Raw genomic sequence first — 17131 nt, 5'->3', positions numbered from 1 at the left:
TTTGGCCCAGTGGATAGAGCGATGGCTTGTGGACGGAAGGCTCCCAGGTTCAATTCTGGTCAAGGGCACATGCCCTGGTTGCAGACTCTATCCCCAGTAGGGGGTGTGCAGGAGGCAGCCGATCAATAATTCTCTCTCATTGATGTTTCTCTCCCCCTCCCCCGAAATCAATTATATATATATATATATATATATATATATATATATTTGTATTTATATTAAAAAAGAGAGACAGGGAGAAGATGGCCATCTACAAGCCAAGGAATGCCTCTGGCTAACAGAAGCTAGGAGAAAGGCTTGCAATAGATCCTTTCATAGAGTCTAAAGAGGGAACATGGCCCTGCTGATGCCTTGATTTCAAACTTCTGGCCTCCAGAACTGTGAGACAGTACATCTCTGGTGTTCTCAGACATCCAGTTTGTGGCACTTTGTTACTGCAGCCCAGGAGATTCATGTGAGTGCCCTGGAGAGAACTGAGGTGGGGTCTTCAGTCAGCCAAGGAAGTTGAATTCTCATGGGCTTATCAGGGGCTGTGTGTTTAGGATGTCAACAGAGGTTAGAAACGGGCACAGGCCCTAACCGGTTTGGCTCAGTGGATAGAGCGTCGGCCTGCAGACTGGAAGGTCCCAGGTTCGATTCCGGTCAACGGCATGTACCTTGGTTGCAGGCACATCCCCAGTAGGAGGTGTGCAGGAGGCAGCTGATTGATGTTTCTCTCTCATCGATGTTTCTAACTCTTTATCCTCTTCCTTCCTCTCTGTAAAAAATCAATAATATATATATATATATATATATATATATATATATATATATATATGAAAAAAGAAAAGGGCACAGACTTTGGAACTAGGCCTATGTCAGTTCGAATCCCAGCTTTGTTCATTTAGAACTGTGTGACTCTGGGCAAGCAACCCAACCTCTCTGAGCCCCATCTGTCAAATGGGAACGGTAGTGGGACTTGGCAGAAAGGGTTACTGTGAGTGTCCCGTGAAAGCACATTTTTCGGCAATTGGCACAATGCTCAGTAAATGGTGGGTAGTATTTTCCCTCTGTGAGATGTTCTGTGCTCAGTGAAAGGAGTGTATCTCATTCCAAACCTAAGGAATTGGCTAATTCTAAGTCCAATGAATAGGCTATTTACAAAAGGCAGAATATCAGTGAGAATCCAACTAGGGAATACATACCAGAATAGAGGAATTTACACAGAGACTTGCTTCAGAGGTAACGGAAGAACTATGGAAGAAGGCAAATTGGAGGGTGACTCACCTACAGGTTCGCAATAGCAAGAGGGTAAGCACCACTCCTGGGTTGGAGGGACAGAAGGAGGAGGTATTTCTGGCACCCAGGAAGGACTGGCGTCACGAGATAGAAGCTGGACCCACCAAGCTGTGTGGTGAGAGATGGAGACACAGTAAATATGGCTGCTGTTGGAGATACTACCCAAGGCAGAGAGAGGGAGAAATACCCTGGCTTCTCCCTTCCTCCCGCCCACCAGGCTCCTATCACAGCCTCCCATTAGTGGATCTCTGCAGGAAGCTAGTTGATTGACAGCCTGTAGGGATTGGGCTCCCTGTGATACAAAGCAGAGGGAGGGCAAGGAATGGTTTTGAGGACAAAGAAGCCCAGGCCCAACCCTGGGGAGTTGGGGTTACGTTTAATCTCTCCAAGCCACAGATACCCCACCTAGAAAATGGGGATCATGGTATATGAGTATCTACTCATGGAAGAGTAGATACAATTCCATAAAACAGTTTAACCCAGTGCCTGGCACGTAAGAAGGAGCACCTTGTAAATGTGAATGAAGGATCTAGTTAGCTATTTTCTGCTCAGAGGATGAGAGGAGGGAAGAGGACAGAGGCCTGGGAATAAACTCAAGGTGCAAAAGCGGTGCTGCTGCTGGTGGTATTTTTATCTCGGAGACTTGCCCATCTGTCCTCTCTCTGTTCTAAGCTGGTGATTCTGTCAGTCTCCTTTTAGAACTCCTGAGTCAGGGCTGACCACACCGAGTTTGGGGCAGTTGGGAGTTTGGTCTCCACGCTCCTTCTAAAAGGTTTCAAATCCACCGGATTTTTATTTAGTGTCTCTGCCTTCCAACGGCTGCCAAACTTTCCTCGCCTCCTCCATCCCGGGGCTGAGTCGTCTCCAGACTCTCTCTTTGTATAATTAAAAAGAAAAATAGAACAGCCGATGTTGCCAAACATGTATTTAAAGTGACACCCTGAGTCCAGGAAGTGAAAAATAAAAACGTTTAAGGTTTAGATTAAAAGGCTCCGTGCTCAGCTGTCTCCTGACCCTGGGCCTCCTTTAATCCCTTGCCCTGGTTTGTAAAAGCCTTTTAACTGAGGCATTTATTTCCCAGAGAACTAATCACACAAAAATGCCCAGCCTCCCAGGAACCGCCTGTCAAGTGCAATGCGGTTCTATGAGGCCCCTGGGGAGGTGGGGAAATTGGGGTGCTGACCACTCTAGGAGCCACCCTGAATCCTTGCTTTCCTTCCCCCTGTCCTTCCCCCACCACACCCAATCCTTTAAAAAACCCAGTTGAATGTAGCCCTTAACATTTTCTTAAAATCTGTACCTTCTTCCCAGCATCCTCTTCCATCTTCTCCAGGTCACTGTTATCACTTGCCCAGAAAAACCTGCAGTAGTAACCTGCTCCCTGGTGTCTCTGCTTCCAATGGCTTTGCGTCTGAGTTAGAATAAAATCCAAGCTCCTGCCTGGCCAGTGTGGCTCAGTGGTTGATCCTCGATGTATGAACCAGGAGGTCATGGTTAGATTCTTGGTCAGGACACGTGCCTGTGTTGTGGGCTCGATCCCCAGTAGGGGGCATGCAGGAGGCAGCTGATCAATGATTCTCATCATTGATGTTTCTATTCCCCTCCCCCCCTCCTTTCTTCTCTGAAATCAATAAAAATTTATTTTAAAAAACGAAGCTCCTTACCTGTGATGGGAAGGCCTTATCTGATCGAGCCCCTTTCTATCTCTCCAACACCATTCCACCCACCCACTGCCCCCAACTTACTTGCATAGGAACTACTTGCTTTTCATTGTTCTTTCCACGGGCCAAATCCTCAAGGCCTCTGCACATGCTGTTCCCACTGTTTAAAAGCTCTCCCCCCTGCCCTGGCTGGTTGGGCTCAGTGGATAGAGCGTCGGCTTGGGGAATGAAGGGTCCCAGGTTCAATTCCTGCCAAGGGCACATGCCTGGGGTGTGGGCTCAATCCCCAGTAGGGGGTGTGCAGGAGGCAGCCAATCAATGATTCTCTCTCATCCATGTTTCTAACTCTCTCCCTTCCTCTCTGTAAAAAATCAATAAAATATATTTAAAAAATAATAAATGAATAAAAGCTCTTCCCCCAGATCTTCCCATGGCTGGCTGCTTCTTCCCTTTAGAATTTAGCTCAATGTCACCTTCTCAGAGAGGCCTTTCCCTGATTAATCTATCTCACCCCCCACTTCCTGCAGTCTCTCACATCACCAGGGTTTGCTTAATGTCAACAGAAGCCCTTAACATTACCTACGTGTTTTTAAAACTTGTTTACTTATTTAGTATCTCTCTCCCCCACTGAAATGTGAGCAAATGAGAGAAAAACCCTTCCTTGCTTTGTTCCCTGCTTGCATTCCCGGTGACCGGTACACAGTCCAGCCTTGTAAAATGCTTGTTGGATGGATGAATGGATAGGCAATGGTCTGGACCTCCAGTTTGGTCTCTGGACTTCAGTTTCCAGGATTTAGGTTCGGGATGGAGGTAGGTCAGAGAGGCAGGAGGGCACAACACTGAATGAACACTCCCTGTGTGCCAGGCCCTGGGCTGCTAGTTCTTCCTTTGTGAAGTTCAACATCTTTATTGAACACCAACTGTGTGCTAGGCCTGGTACAAGTTATTTATTCAATTCAAGGAACATTTATTGAGTACCTACTGAATGCTGGATACTCTACATTTGTTAAGCATCTACTGTATGCCAGCTGTCCCAAATCAGTACACAGTAGTTCCATAAATGCCTGAATCAATGAATGCCCTCAAGAGACCCCCCATTCTTCTTTCTAAAATGGCCTATGAATAAATAACTCTTAACACTCAAAGGTAAGGCTATAATGTGGGTGTGTTCAGAGTGTAGAGGGGCCCTTATCACTTTGTACTGCCAGGTACCTTTCCCAGAGCCTTATCTCCTCACCTGTGACCAGCTCTTTGAAGGGCAGGTTGACTTGCCCCTCACTCACCTGCCTATCCATCCCCAGGGCAGCCAGGAGGGACTTCGCCTGTAGCACAGGTTCAGTCTGCGCCTGTTTCTGATTCCTGCTGCTTCTCCTGGCAGTTGTTTGTCATTCATACACCAGACAGGAGGGCAGCAGGCTGGTCCTAATCCTGAGGCTGCCAGGGAGCTGGGCACCTCCGACAGGCTGCCCACCCTCCCATTTGGCCTGACTTTTCCAGCTGAAAAAGGATTTGATTCTTCCTCCTTGGTACAACCCTTTGCCTGGACCTCTTATAAAAATTCAGACAATGCATAGAAATTGTTAAAGCCTAAAATCCTTACCATAGTCACAAGGCTTTGCCTGATCTGACACTTCCTTCCCTCCTTCCTTCCTTCCTCCTCCTCCTCCTGCTTCTATTTTAAATTGTGGTAAAATATACATAACAGTTTACCATTTTAAACTTTTTAAAATGTACATTTCAGTGGCATTAAGTACATTCACCTTGTGGTGTAACCATCACCACCATCTTTCTTCTTTTTTTTGTTTGTTACCACCATCTTCCTTAATAATATAAGAAAATTTACTCATTTATTCATTATCTTATATTGAGATCTTATATTTAATAATCAGTTCGTTTAGAACATTTACAAAGATAACTTTAAAAATATACAGATTATTTTGGTAATAAATGGCTAATACTGTGAGCACGTGTAAAATATAAAGAAGAATATTATGCAGTTGTGTGCGGCCGGTTAGCTCAGTTGGTTAGAGCGTGGTGCTAATATTATGCAGTTGTAAGCTTTAACAATAAGAAATAAACATGTAAATGAGCACAGCGGGTGTGGCCCAGTGGTTGAGCGTCAACCTATGAACTAGGAGGTCACAGTTCGATTCCCAGTCAGGGCACATGCCCAGGTTGCAGGCTCGATCCTCAATGTGGGGCGTGCAGGAGGCAGCAGATCAATGATTCTCTCTCATCATTGATGTTTCTATCTTTTCCTCTACCTTCCTCTCTAAAATCAATAAAAATATTTTTTAAAAAAGTTATAGAGTTAGCCGAAACCGGTTTGGCTCAGTGGATAGAGCGTAGGTCTGCGGACTGAAAGGTCCCAGGTTCGATTCCGAACAAGGGCATGTACATTGGTTGCAGGCACATCCCTGGTGGGGGGTGTGCAGGAGGCAGCTGGTCGATGTTTCTCTCTCATCGATGTTTCTAGCTCTCTATCCCTCTCCTTTCCTCTCTGTAAAAAATCAATAAAATATATATTTTTTAAAAAAGTTAGAGTTGAATGGTGCTGGTGGTTGCACAACAATTTGAATGTACTTAATGCCACTGAACTGTAGACCTGAAATGCTTAAAATGGTAAATCCTATGATTATATATATATATATATATATATATATATATATATTGCCACAATTAAAACCAGTGCTCAATTCAACAGTACATTTACTAAAATTGGAACAATACATAGAATATTAGCATGGCCCCTACACAAGGACAATGTGTAAATTTGTGAAGCATTTCATAAAAAAGAAAAAAAGAACAACAGCAACAACAAAAATCCTTTTCTTCCCCAAAGTCACTACTATCCTCAGGTTTTTTTGGTTTTGTTTTAGTATGTGTTTTTAAAAATCCTCACCCGAGGATATTTTTCCATTTATTTTTAGAGAGAGTGGGAGAGAGAGGGAAAGACAGAAATATCAATGTGAGAGAAACACATTGATTGGTTGCCTCCTGCACGAGCCCTGACCAGGGCCCGGGTGGGAGAGGAGCCTGCAACCCAGGTATGTGCCCTTGACAGGAATCGAACCCGGGACCCTTTGGTCTGCAGGCTTACGCTCTATCCACTAGGCCAAACCGGCTAGGGCCATTTTATTTTACTTTTAAAAATTAAATCTTTATTGTTGAAAGTATAGCATATGTTTCTATTCCCCCCCGCAAGTACCCTCGTATTGACTCACCTTCTTTCCCTGCCTCAGTCCCCCTGTTCCTCACTCTTGCTTCCCCAATAAAGTTGTACCGCACAAACTTCTGATTCACTCTCTGCTTCCTGAGGAACCCAAGAAAGACATATGCTGCAGTCTTTCCACTCTCCTGTAGTAGTTTCAAGTTTTTTTGAAATTGCACACGGTGCAGCTAGGATAACATCCTTGTTGGTGCTTCCTGCTGTACTTGTGTTGTTGTAGAACGTTCCTAGCTAAGGAACTGCTGGATAATAGGTTGCACACTCCTTTAGCTTCACCAGACATTACCCGATTGAGTCCCAAAGTGACCACTTATATTTTTCCAGTTCATTTCACCTTAACCCCTGCCTTCAACTCACTGGATTTGTTTGGGTCATCTGGGTCTTCTTTCAGTTCCTTTAGCACATGTCGTTCCATCCCCCTCCTCCCCCCTCCCCGCTGCCATCACGAAGCTTCTGCATCTGTTCTTTTTTCTGTTGAGAACACTTTCCCCACATGGCCTAGCTAGATCAGCCAGCTCAGTGCCTCACTTCTCTGGAACAGCTCCCCAGCTTCCTCCTCAGCCCCAGACCAGGACAACCCCCCCCCCCCATTTTATATATCTCCTAGTCTCATACACCTCTCTGTTGTGATACACTTATCAGTTGCAATGTTTTGCCTATCTGTGCAACTATTGGAACAAGGTCTAGTCACTTCGCTAAGTTCACTAGCCTAAAAGTAGTGACCTCCGTGTTTAAGTTCACTAAGTTCACTGCCACATCTCCAGCACCGAACGCCGTGCCTGGCACACAGTAGGCAGTTGTTATTATTCTAATTGCTATTTGACGTTCTTAGTCATAATCGAGTTCAGCGTGTAATTTTTCCAGCATGTTTAACATGAATTAGCATCTACTGGGAGCTAAGATCATGACAGTGTAAAGAAACACAGTGTCTTTCCTTGAGGAACTCACAGATAAAGGTCAGTAAACATTACTGAGCTGGCTGGAGCCTGACATGTTTTAAGTGCTTAGCAACTGTTGAATTGACTCAGAAGTCACCTCTAGTCTGAGTCTTACTATAACGTGTAACCATGGCTGTTGTTTATTGAACACTTATTATGTGCCTGGCACTCTACTGGGTGCCTTTCATTTGCCATCTTATCCTATCCCACATCCTGCCAGGGAGGTACTGTTATTGCCTCCATTTTACAGATTAGGAACATGAAGTCACTTGTTCCAAATCAAGTAACTAGTAAATAGTGCAGGCAGCATTCCTCAGCCAGAGCTCCTAACCCCCGTCATGGTGCTAATTTTCTCCTACCCCAGTGACACTCCTTTCAGATTCCAGAGGCTGAGTTCTTAATCACAATGGTAAATTAGTGATATCTACCATTATGGGGCACTTATTGAATATGAATCACTTTGCATCCATCCATCCATTCATTCAACAAATATTTACTGGGAACCTACCTTGTGCCATGCTATGTGTGAGGGGCTGGGGAAATAGTGGTGAACAAAACAGAATAAAACACCTGCTTTGTGTTGTTGATATCCTAGTGTGAGGAGGAAAAAAATATATATATATGATAGTGATCAGTGCTACAGAGAAAATGAAAACAGAAACAGGAACTATGCAGTGGGATGGCTGGGGTTTCCGTGATCTCATTTCATTCAACCAACAAGCTATTATTTTTCACATTGATAATGAGATTCAGAGGTGAAGACGCCTCCTCACAGGCACACAACTCATAGACTGAGAAGTCAGGACTCTAAAAAGACCAAGGATCCCATCACTGCCAATCACTTAAAAAAAAATATATATATATATATATATATTTCCCCCTAACCAGTTTGGCTCAGTGGATAGAGCGTCAGCCCACAGACTGAAGGGTCCCGGGTTTGATTCTGGTCAAGGGGATGTACCTTGGTTGTTGGCTCCATCCCCAGTAGGGGCCCTGCAGGAGGCAGCTGATAGATGTTTCTCTCTCATCGATGTTTCTAACTCTCTATCCCTCTCCCTTCCTCTCATTTTACAGGAAGGGAGAGGGATAGAGAGATAGAAACATCAATGATGAATCATTGATTGGCTGCCTCCTGCATACCCCACACTGGGGATCGACCCTGCAACCGGGGTATGTGCCTTAACCGGGAATTGGAACTGTGACCTCCTGGTTCATAGGTCGATGCTCAATCACGGAGCCATGACGGCTGGGCATGCCAATCACTTTTTGTTGTGTGCCTACTGAGTGCCTAGTATCATGGTGGAGACAAAAGGAATGTCAACAGTTTTCCAACAGTTTAAGCTCAGACGGGCAGGTAAGTAGACCCAGGTGGCTGGAGGGTTCAGACAGCTGGATGTAGTGTCCATGCTGTGCCCAGGGCAGACATTAGGTGTGATCGCCTATGGGAGATGCTGAGGCTGGAGTCCAGGCTCAGGCAGACAAATCAATTGCAGAGACCAGGAGCAGAAGACTAAGGCCCCATATGCCCTTTGGATGTTGGTGATTCACAGGCCCACCAGTCCCTGCCCTGTCCCCACAGCCAGCTCTACCGCCCCTCCCCTTTGCACCCTAGGTCTCCAGCCCTCCAGGCCATCAACATGGAGAAAGTGGCTAGTGACCAAGTGATAAGCTCTGGCCCCACCCTGAAGCCACAAGCACAAGCAAATAGCTGCTTCCCCTTCTCCTCATGCTGCATCAGCTGCTTGAGGGACCTCCCAGATAGGGGGCTCTGGGGTGATGACAGCTGGTCCCTTGCCCCCATGGCCCCAGGACTCAGTTTCTGCCCAGCAGATCACATGAACTCGGGAGGCCACCTGGAACCCAGGGGAGGAGAGCCTGAGCTTTGGAGCTACAACGGTATAGAGTACCACCTCCCTCAGGCAGGCTACCTTGTTGCACTTCAAGAGGACCTCTTAGAACATTTGCATGTTCTTCAAAGAAGAGCACTTTTAGGTTTAGCTGATCAAGCTGGAAATAGACATATTTTGAAGTTTGAGGAATTCATTCATTCACCAAAGTTTGTTGAGTATATTTTATGAGCCCAGCCCTAGGGGCTGAGGATAGACAGTAAACAAGACCAAGATCAGTCTTCTCAGGGATCTTTCCTTCTTTTTTTCTAATTATTGATTGATGGATTGACCTGAGAGAGACAGAGATTTGTTCCATTTATTTAAACATTCATTGGTTGATTCCTGTATGTGCCCTGAAAGGGGATGGAACCTGCAGCCTTGGTGTAAGCGGATGATACTCTAACCCAGCGGTTGCCAACCAGCGGTCCAAGGACCAGTCTAACCTACTCAGCTACCCGACCAGGGCAGAGGCATTTCCTTTTAATTTAATAGACAGACATTAGACTATTAACACATGAGTATTTTATTATAATTGTGAGAAATATTCAAAATGAGAAAGGGTTTGGGGCTTGGGTAAACTGGGCAAACTGGCTGGCTGTTGAATTTCTAAGGGCCACGTCAGAGATGTCTCCCTTAAGACTGGGGATAAGAGCCAGATCTCCGTCTCTTTTCGGAACATCCTCACTTCACCAGGGCAACAAAGGCCTCCTTCTCTGCCATGAACAGGTGCTGAGGGGCCAAGAGGGGGGCCTCCTACAAATGCTGCTCTGTGTATGGATCTAGAAGGCACTCAGTAAATAACTGGTGAATTAATGTTATTTCAAGGTGGGATAAAAAGCTACCGACTCCATTAGCAGAGGCTGAATGGCTCGCTGGGTAAGAAGAAATCTCAGCACTGTTATTCCCAGATTTCTGGAAGGATGAGGAATTTGGGGACTAGGGGAGGCACGATAGGGATGCTGGACTTCCATTAGACACATCTTTTTAGAGTAGGTGCGGGGACCGTTCAAGGTAGAAGATGATGCATCAAGAGAATGAGACAGGTGGGGGCGGGAGCCGGGCGGGGGTGTCCCTGCCCTCCCCCAGCTCACAGTCTGGTGAGAGCAAAGGCAGCAATGCGATAATGTGATAAGCATTATGAGGGGGCAGGAAAGAGAAGGTAGCTAAGTTGATTGTAGGAAGGTAAGAGTTTTGGAGAGGAAGAGGGCAGGCAGGAGAAAGTGCTCAGGGTGGAGGAATCAGCATATGCAAAAGCCCGGGGGAGCGAAAACAACTTCAAAGAGCTTAAAGTAGCTCTGGAAGTTCAGACTGATGGGGGGAGAGAAAGGATGTTGGAGGGAAAAGCAGGGCTTTTCCACCCTTTCAGCCTTCCCCTTGGGGGAAATCTGTATTTCCCCCAATCCACAGCTAGTTAGGGTGATGAAGTCCAGGAGGTGGACTTAATTTTAATGAAGACCCATCATTTACTGACCACCACGTTATAGAACACTGGCTCATTCAATCCTCATACAACTCTTACAGGTTTGATACTGTGACTCCCATTTTACAGAGGGCACAACTGAGACTGGGTGCCTGGTCTAAGATCACATAGCTCGCGATGTTTGGGAGTTTAAATGTTGCTTTATGCAAATGCTTCTGTTCTAGCAGTTCCTTTTACATGAGGTAATGCATGTAAAAGCTTTTTTGTAATAGAGCCATGTAAACACGAGGCATTATTAGTTTTCGGTCTACTCTATAGCATTCGGGCAGCCCAGGAAGGGGCAGTAATGAAAGCCAAAAGGCCCAAGGGCCTCTCTTAAAATCCCCCCGAGTCTATTCTAGTTCCCTCTTTGGGGCACCTCCAGATATTATCTTCTGCCAAGTAGAAAGTTTCTCAGAAGTTGCAAGACGTGGGAGGTTAAAAAAAAAAATCAGCACCAACAACTACAAAAACTCCCGCAGCAGCCTGCACACAAAGAGTCTGAATTTTGAACAAAGGGCAGGGTGAGACCCAAAAGTAAATGCTGACACATCCTCTCTCCAGCTGTGAACTGGGGGTCTGAGGGCTGCGGCAAAGGTCATCTGTCTCCACATCTTTGGGCAGGAAATGCAATTCAATCCTCTCAGTGACTGATGGCTCTGCAAGATTAATGGAATCATCCCCAACCCTGGACTCTCTTCTGACAGCACAAAAAGTGAATCAATCCCCCCCACCCCCTTTCCTCTTACTAAGCGAGGTTCGCTGATTCCTCATTTTAAAAGTTCAAAACTTTTCTCCCGGAAATTTGTCCCCAGGCGTCCTTTTGCAGGGTGAAACTCTGCCTTTTGGGGTGAGATTCTGAAGGTCTGGGGATCTTTCTAGGCTTTTCCTCTGTCCCTACTCCATCGTTCAAAATAAAAATTAATGTAAAGGGGGCATGACTGTCCCCGAGAGAGTTAACAGCCAGCCCTGCCGTCCGGCCCTTGGGGATTGGCAGCCAATGACCACTTAGCACGATGAAGTAATTCTTGGATTTTGATTTCCATTGGGTAACACACTTGTCCATCAATCCAAAGATGCAAGTTTTGAAAGTATCTTTGAACTTTTATGACTAGCTTCCTGGCATTAACCCCTTAATAATCTCACCTGTTATTTCCAACTTTCCTTCCAATGCTCACACAGGAAGAGAGATTAGAAAAATGCAGAACTCTAGACATCAACTTAAGTCTTCTCCAAATGACCACAGCTCTATGTAATTCTGCTCTTTCCTACTCTGATACTTCAATCTACAAGGTACTGAAGAATGAAAAAACAGAAAAGGTCTTTGGGAATTCCAAACATTTTAATGGAAATAGTGTGGTATGTTGTTCCCCCAAATATTTTTTAATTGCAATAGTAATACAATATATGGCAAAACTCTAAGGTTTGGCAAAGTCTGGTACTAGATACACTAGTCCTTGCTATATTTTTTGTGATATTTATTTTCTGACCCTTTCTTTATGTTTGAAGTATTTGATAAATTTCAAAGGACACAGTGGTAATTACAAATGCAAATCATATTTAAGTATAGTCTATATAACCCCTTCAAAAATTTCCTATGTTTTTCTTTTGTGTGTGTTTATACATCGTCTATATGCAGTTTGTTTTAATATAAATGGGATCATAACATACACATTATCCTGAATTCTTTTTTTTTTTAATCCTCACCCAAAGATATGCTTTTATTGATTTTAGAGAGAGAGAGGAAGAATTATATTTGGGTGACCACCATATAGATTGAGAAAGAGAAAATTACTAGTACCTCTCGCTGTTCACATTATCCCCAGAGTTGAGTCTTTTCCTGCATTTTGTGTTGATCACTCCTTTGCTTTTATTTATGCTTTACCACTTACCTATATATAGCTAAGCAATATTTATTTGGTTTAAATTTGCCTGGTTTTGAACCCTAGAGCCTCAAAAAGGGTGACTAAAATGTAATTCCTTTTTGAATAGGCAATATATTTACATAGAACAAAATTCAAAAGGTACTACAAGCATATAAAATGAAATAAGTCTATAAGGTTCAAAATCAGGAAACACTAATGCATGCATGTGGTAAAAATTTCATGCTGTACCAAACGATAAGTTTTCTTCCCTTTTCTTTAACCCCATTTAAATTTTTTTTAAAATTTTATTTTAGAGAGGGAGAGAGAGGAGAGAGAGACAGAGAAAGAGAGAGAAAGAGAAATATTGAATGGCTGACTCCTGCATGCGCCCCTACCAGGTATCAAACCGAAACCTGGGTATGTGCCTTGACTGGGAATTGAACCCGCCACCTTTTGTTGTATGGGATGACACTCCAACCAACTGAGCCATACTGGCCAGGGCTTTTCCCGTGTGTGTGTGTGTGTGTGTGTGTGTGTGTGTGTGTGTGTGTGTTTTCCTATTTCTTTCCAAAGAAAATTCTGTGCATATAAAATATATTAGATATAGATATATCCCCTTGTTTAACGAAAGTGGTAAGCACAATTAAGTATTAGTATTCTGCACCTTTTTTTGTTATAAGGCTATGAGTCCATTCCTTCCATATCAGTATCTACAGAACGACGTTATTCATTTTAATGATTTAATAACATTTCATCGGGCATACAAATGGTCCAGGAATTATTTAATCCGTTCCCCAACTTTTAGGTTGTTTTCAATCTTTTTCTGTTTCGAACAGGGCTACGATGGCTTGCATCTTTGCGTTTGAGTCCATCAGCAGGAAATATATCAGGAAGTGGTTACCCCATTCTAAGGCTTCCCGCCCCATCACCACTTACCTGTCCTTGAGAAGTTTGTCAGATCCAGGCAGGTGGCACAGTCTTGTCTGTAACTGTCATCCCCAGGTGCCTGCAGTGCCAGGCTCTGGGCAGGCACTCAGAGTGAGTGGTTTAAGGGCTAACACTGCAAACATTCACACTGGACCAGATGGCCCCTTCTAGGAAACCTTTGTAGATACCCTGGGCCCCTCCCCCCAACTCATCATCACAATACTTGATTTTCTTCATTCAGTCCACAAATATTTGCAGAAGGTCGATGGGGGACCCAGTGCCAAATCAGACCATGAGGTAGCCTGGTAGGGGAGTTGTGACAAATTCTGGGAAACACTCGAAATCTGCACCGTCCAATAAGGTAGACACTAGTTACATATAATTATTTAAACTTAATTACAATGAAATAAAATTCAACATTGGGTTCCTTAACCCCACTACCCACATTTCAAGTGCTTCAATAGCCACATGTGGCTAGAGGCTCCTGTATTATCACAGACAAAAAAAAACAACAAAAAACATTTCCATTGACAGCCCTGCAGAGAGGCAGAGTGGTAAAGCCTGTGGGCTCTGGGTTCCTACCAGCTCGGGGTTCAAGTTCTGCCTGCTGTTCCACAGCTGTAAAATGTGGGCAAGTAGCCTGACCTCTCTTTGAGCCTCAGCTATAAAAGGGGGGCACTACAGACCCTCCTTCACAAAACTTGATGAGGATTCAGAGAGAGAGAGCAAAGGCGAGTGGCTTTGCTCAAAGGTATAGTAAGCTCTCCAAGATCAGGAGCGATCGTAATTCTATATAAATATGATAACAGCTTCAATTTCTAACAGTTTGAAAATCCTGAAGTCTGAGGGTTCCATCCAGTCTCATCCCTTCCTAACTAACTCCCTTGGGAAGCTGGTGGCCCACACCCTGCCCGGCCTGGAGTATGTGTGCAATCGGAGCTGGTTCTTCTATACCCCCAGCCTTAAAGCACAGAGCTGCTCAATGAACCTTTGATGAATGAAGAAATGAATGAATGGGACCAACACAGAATCTGACTGGGCTCCTGTAAGAAGGAGCAGGAGGGTCCAGGAAATCATTATGATGATGTTTCCAAAACAACTGGCCTGGTCTTCTTCTTCTTTTTTTTTTTTTCCTCCTTCCTGCAAGAAAAAGTACTTCTCTTGGAGAATTACCTTAATCTTCCTTCTCTCGCCTACTTCCCACTCCTCTGGGACAATTAGCCAACACCAGGAGCTCAAGGGTCTTGGCCCTACCCCCTTTGGCCCAAAATTACCACCTCCCCCACTTTGAGCAAATGCCTGGAATTCTTTCAACAGGAGGACAAAGCCTTTCATCTGCCAATTACTGATAAAGGGAAAATGCAAATATCACCGGGGAAGGTTATCCATCAAGGGCTCAACATTTATTGAGTGACCACTTAGGACCCGGCTGCAGGGTAGGCATTCTGGGGGAGTCAGAGGGGAACAAACCCCCGGCTGGCCCATTCTTCTCTCCGGTCTTCAGTTTCCTCAGGGTTTGTAGAGGGAGGGGATTAAATTAGGTAACTACTCTACCCGTTCCCACTCTGACATGCCAGGAACTGCTCATCGGGGTGATATATGGACTTCACTGTTTTTACCCTAAGGTGCCTGTCATCGGATCTTTTCCCGATACCACTTTTGGGGGACACCATGTGGCCACATGGGGGGAGAGGTCTTGGGGAGGAAAGAAGAATTAAGATCAAGACTTCTATTTCAGTTTTCCTTTTTTCTGTGATCCCTCCAGTCCATGCACCTTCCTTTGCACATGTTTGTTTCATGATGTGGGAGCAGTAAAAAGCATGTGATGTCCGAGGCCCCCATTTGAGCCCCAGAAACCCCACTTACAAGCTGTGTGACCTTGGGTGAGTGGCTTTGCCTTTCCGAGTCGAAGTTTCCTCATCTGCAAAATGAGGAATAACAAGACTATTTCCCTTAAAGGGTTCTTGTGAGAGAGAAGGAAATAAAATGGTCCCTGGTTCTTGACAGAGGCGGAAGGCAAAACCCTTCTCACTCCCACTGAGCCAAAGTGAAACAAATTTTTGACGTTTGCCAGCTAGTGGACTTGGATTAAAACAACTTCTAAGTAGTCTTTGGCGGAGGTGGGGACAGAATACAAAAAGATAGGGCAGGAAACGTGAAGGTGAGTGAGTGGGAAGCCGTCTCTTAGGGTGACCAATAGGAGCTGATGGTTCGCATCCAATCTCTGATGAGGGAAGCCACTTCCTCTCCGCACGTCTGTCTGATTGCTGTGTTGACGTGGGGATGACAGGAGGGCAGAGCCATCTCCAGAATCATAACTTCCCTGAGCTTCAGTTTCCCTATCTGCAAAATGACCTGCTCTAGCTATCACACATGGTTAGTGGCAGGAAAGATACAATATTAAAAGAACGGGAAGTATTTTTACAACGCCTGCTGTAAGCATCTATGAAGTCCCTTAACTCGTTCCCCAGCCCCATGTCATCTAATTGTGATATTTTCTCCCAAGATCGGGCCTGCGTGGCCTAGAGGACTGTTTAGGGCCAGCTTTTCTCACAACCAAAGTTGACCTGACTATTCATTTAGGATTTCAGTTTTGGGGGTGGTCACAGCCACCCAGGCATGTGGACAGGGAAGCATACCCAGGTCTAATGACACTCGATATATGCATAGAGGGTGCCCATATCTCCGCCGAGAAGCCGTATAGGATTAATCAAGGGGGGCCCCGAGTTCCCTGTGCCACATCCCAGAGAGCCTTGCATCTTTCCGCAGACTTTTCTCTTATAAATGGCCAATAAAGGCTTACCCTCCGCCTGTTTGCCAGCTGTGTTAGGAGGCGCCAGATCCAATTCTCTCGGTATTTCACTCCTGAGCCTCTATTTCCTCCTGTTGGCGAGCGCAGGGACCTTTAAAAAATGTTCAACTTCTGTTCCAGGGCTCATCGCTTAGCAAAGCAAAGGACTCCACAGACGCGGGCAGAATGAATGAATGAAAGGCAACGTCTTCCGGTCAGCTCGGATCTGAAAAGGCGCTGGTCTGGCTGTATTTCCTGCACGTTTGTGTGTGTGACTGTGTGTGCATGTCCATTTCTTTTGAGTCCGGGAGTTTAAAAGTTATGCAGTTCGTACAGGTATGGAGCTGTGCTAATTTCTTCCTGAGCCCCCAAGTGCTTCCTCCTGATGGTAGGTCCGCATATGGGAGGGGGGGGTCCTAGGAGGATCGTCCCCACCCAAAAAGAAAAGACTTGCAGCAGCAAAAAAATATATATATATTAAAAATGCTTTGAATTTCGCTCGGCCCCGTAGGTAATGGGATGGGGTGGCTGAAGGAAGGGGAAGGGTAGCCCGTGAGCAAGGGGGGCAGGAGTTGAGCTGGGGGTCATCTTTTGGGGTGCCAAGCCCCAGGGGCTTTCACGCCAGCTTGCTCTGCTTGCATTTCCGTGCCTCCCACTGAGGCCAGCCGTGCAAATCTGCACCTCTTCCCCCACCCCCTCCTCCTCCTCTCTCCCTGCCCCGCCATCTCCGGGATGCGCCCTCCGCCTGCAACTCAGCCTCCAAAAGTCAGCTCTGCACACAACTCCCCGGCGGCGGCGGCGGCGCCTGCGTGCAGAGGCACACTCGTGACCCAACAACAAAACAGCGATGCCAGGGCGCTAACGGCGCCCGGTGCCTCCCGGGCGCCCTTCCCGCCCCAAACCTCTCCGGGCCGCCGCCCCCGCCCCCCATTCCCCGCCCGGGTCCCAGGCCGAGTGCCGCCCCCCCCCCCCCCTTCCCCAACCCCTAGCCCGGCCGCGGGCTCAGAGCGCGATCGGCAACAATGTTTACGTTCCGGGGATTATGACGTCGACGCCTCCCCCCCCCCCCCCCACAACTGCTGAAAATGGTTTCC

This window comes from Cnephaeus nilssonii (assembly GCF_951640355.1).
Source record: "Cnephaeus nilssonii genome assembly, chromosome: 22".
NCBI classification, from domain to species: Eukaryota; Metazoa; Chordata; class Mammalia; order Chiroptera; family Vespertilionidae; genus Cnephaeus; species Cnephaeus nilssonii.
The sequence above is the reverse complement of the archived record's forward strand: the minus strand, read 5'-3'. Positions refer to the sequence as shown.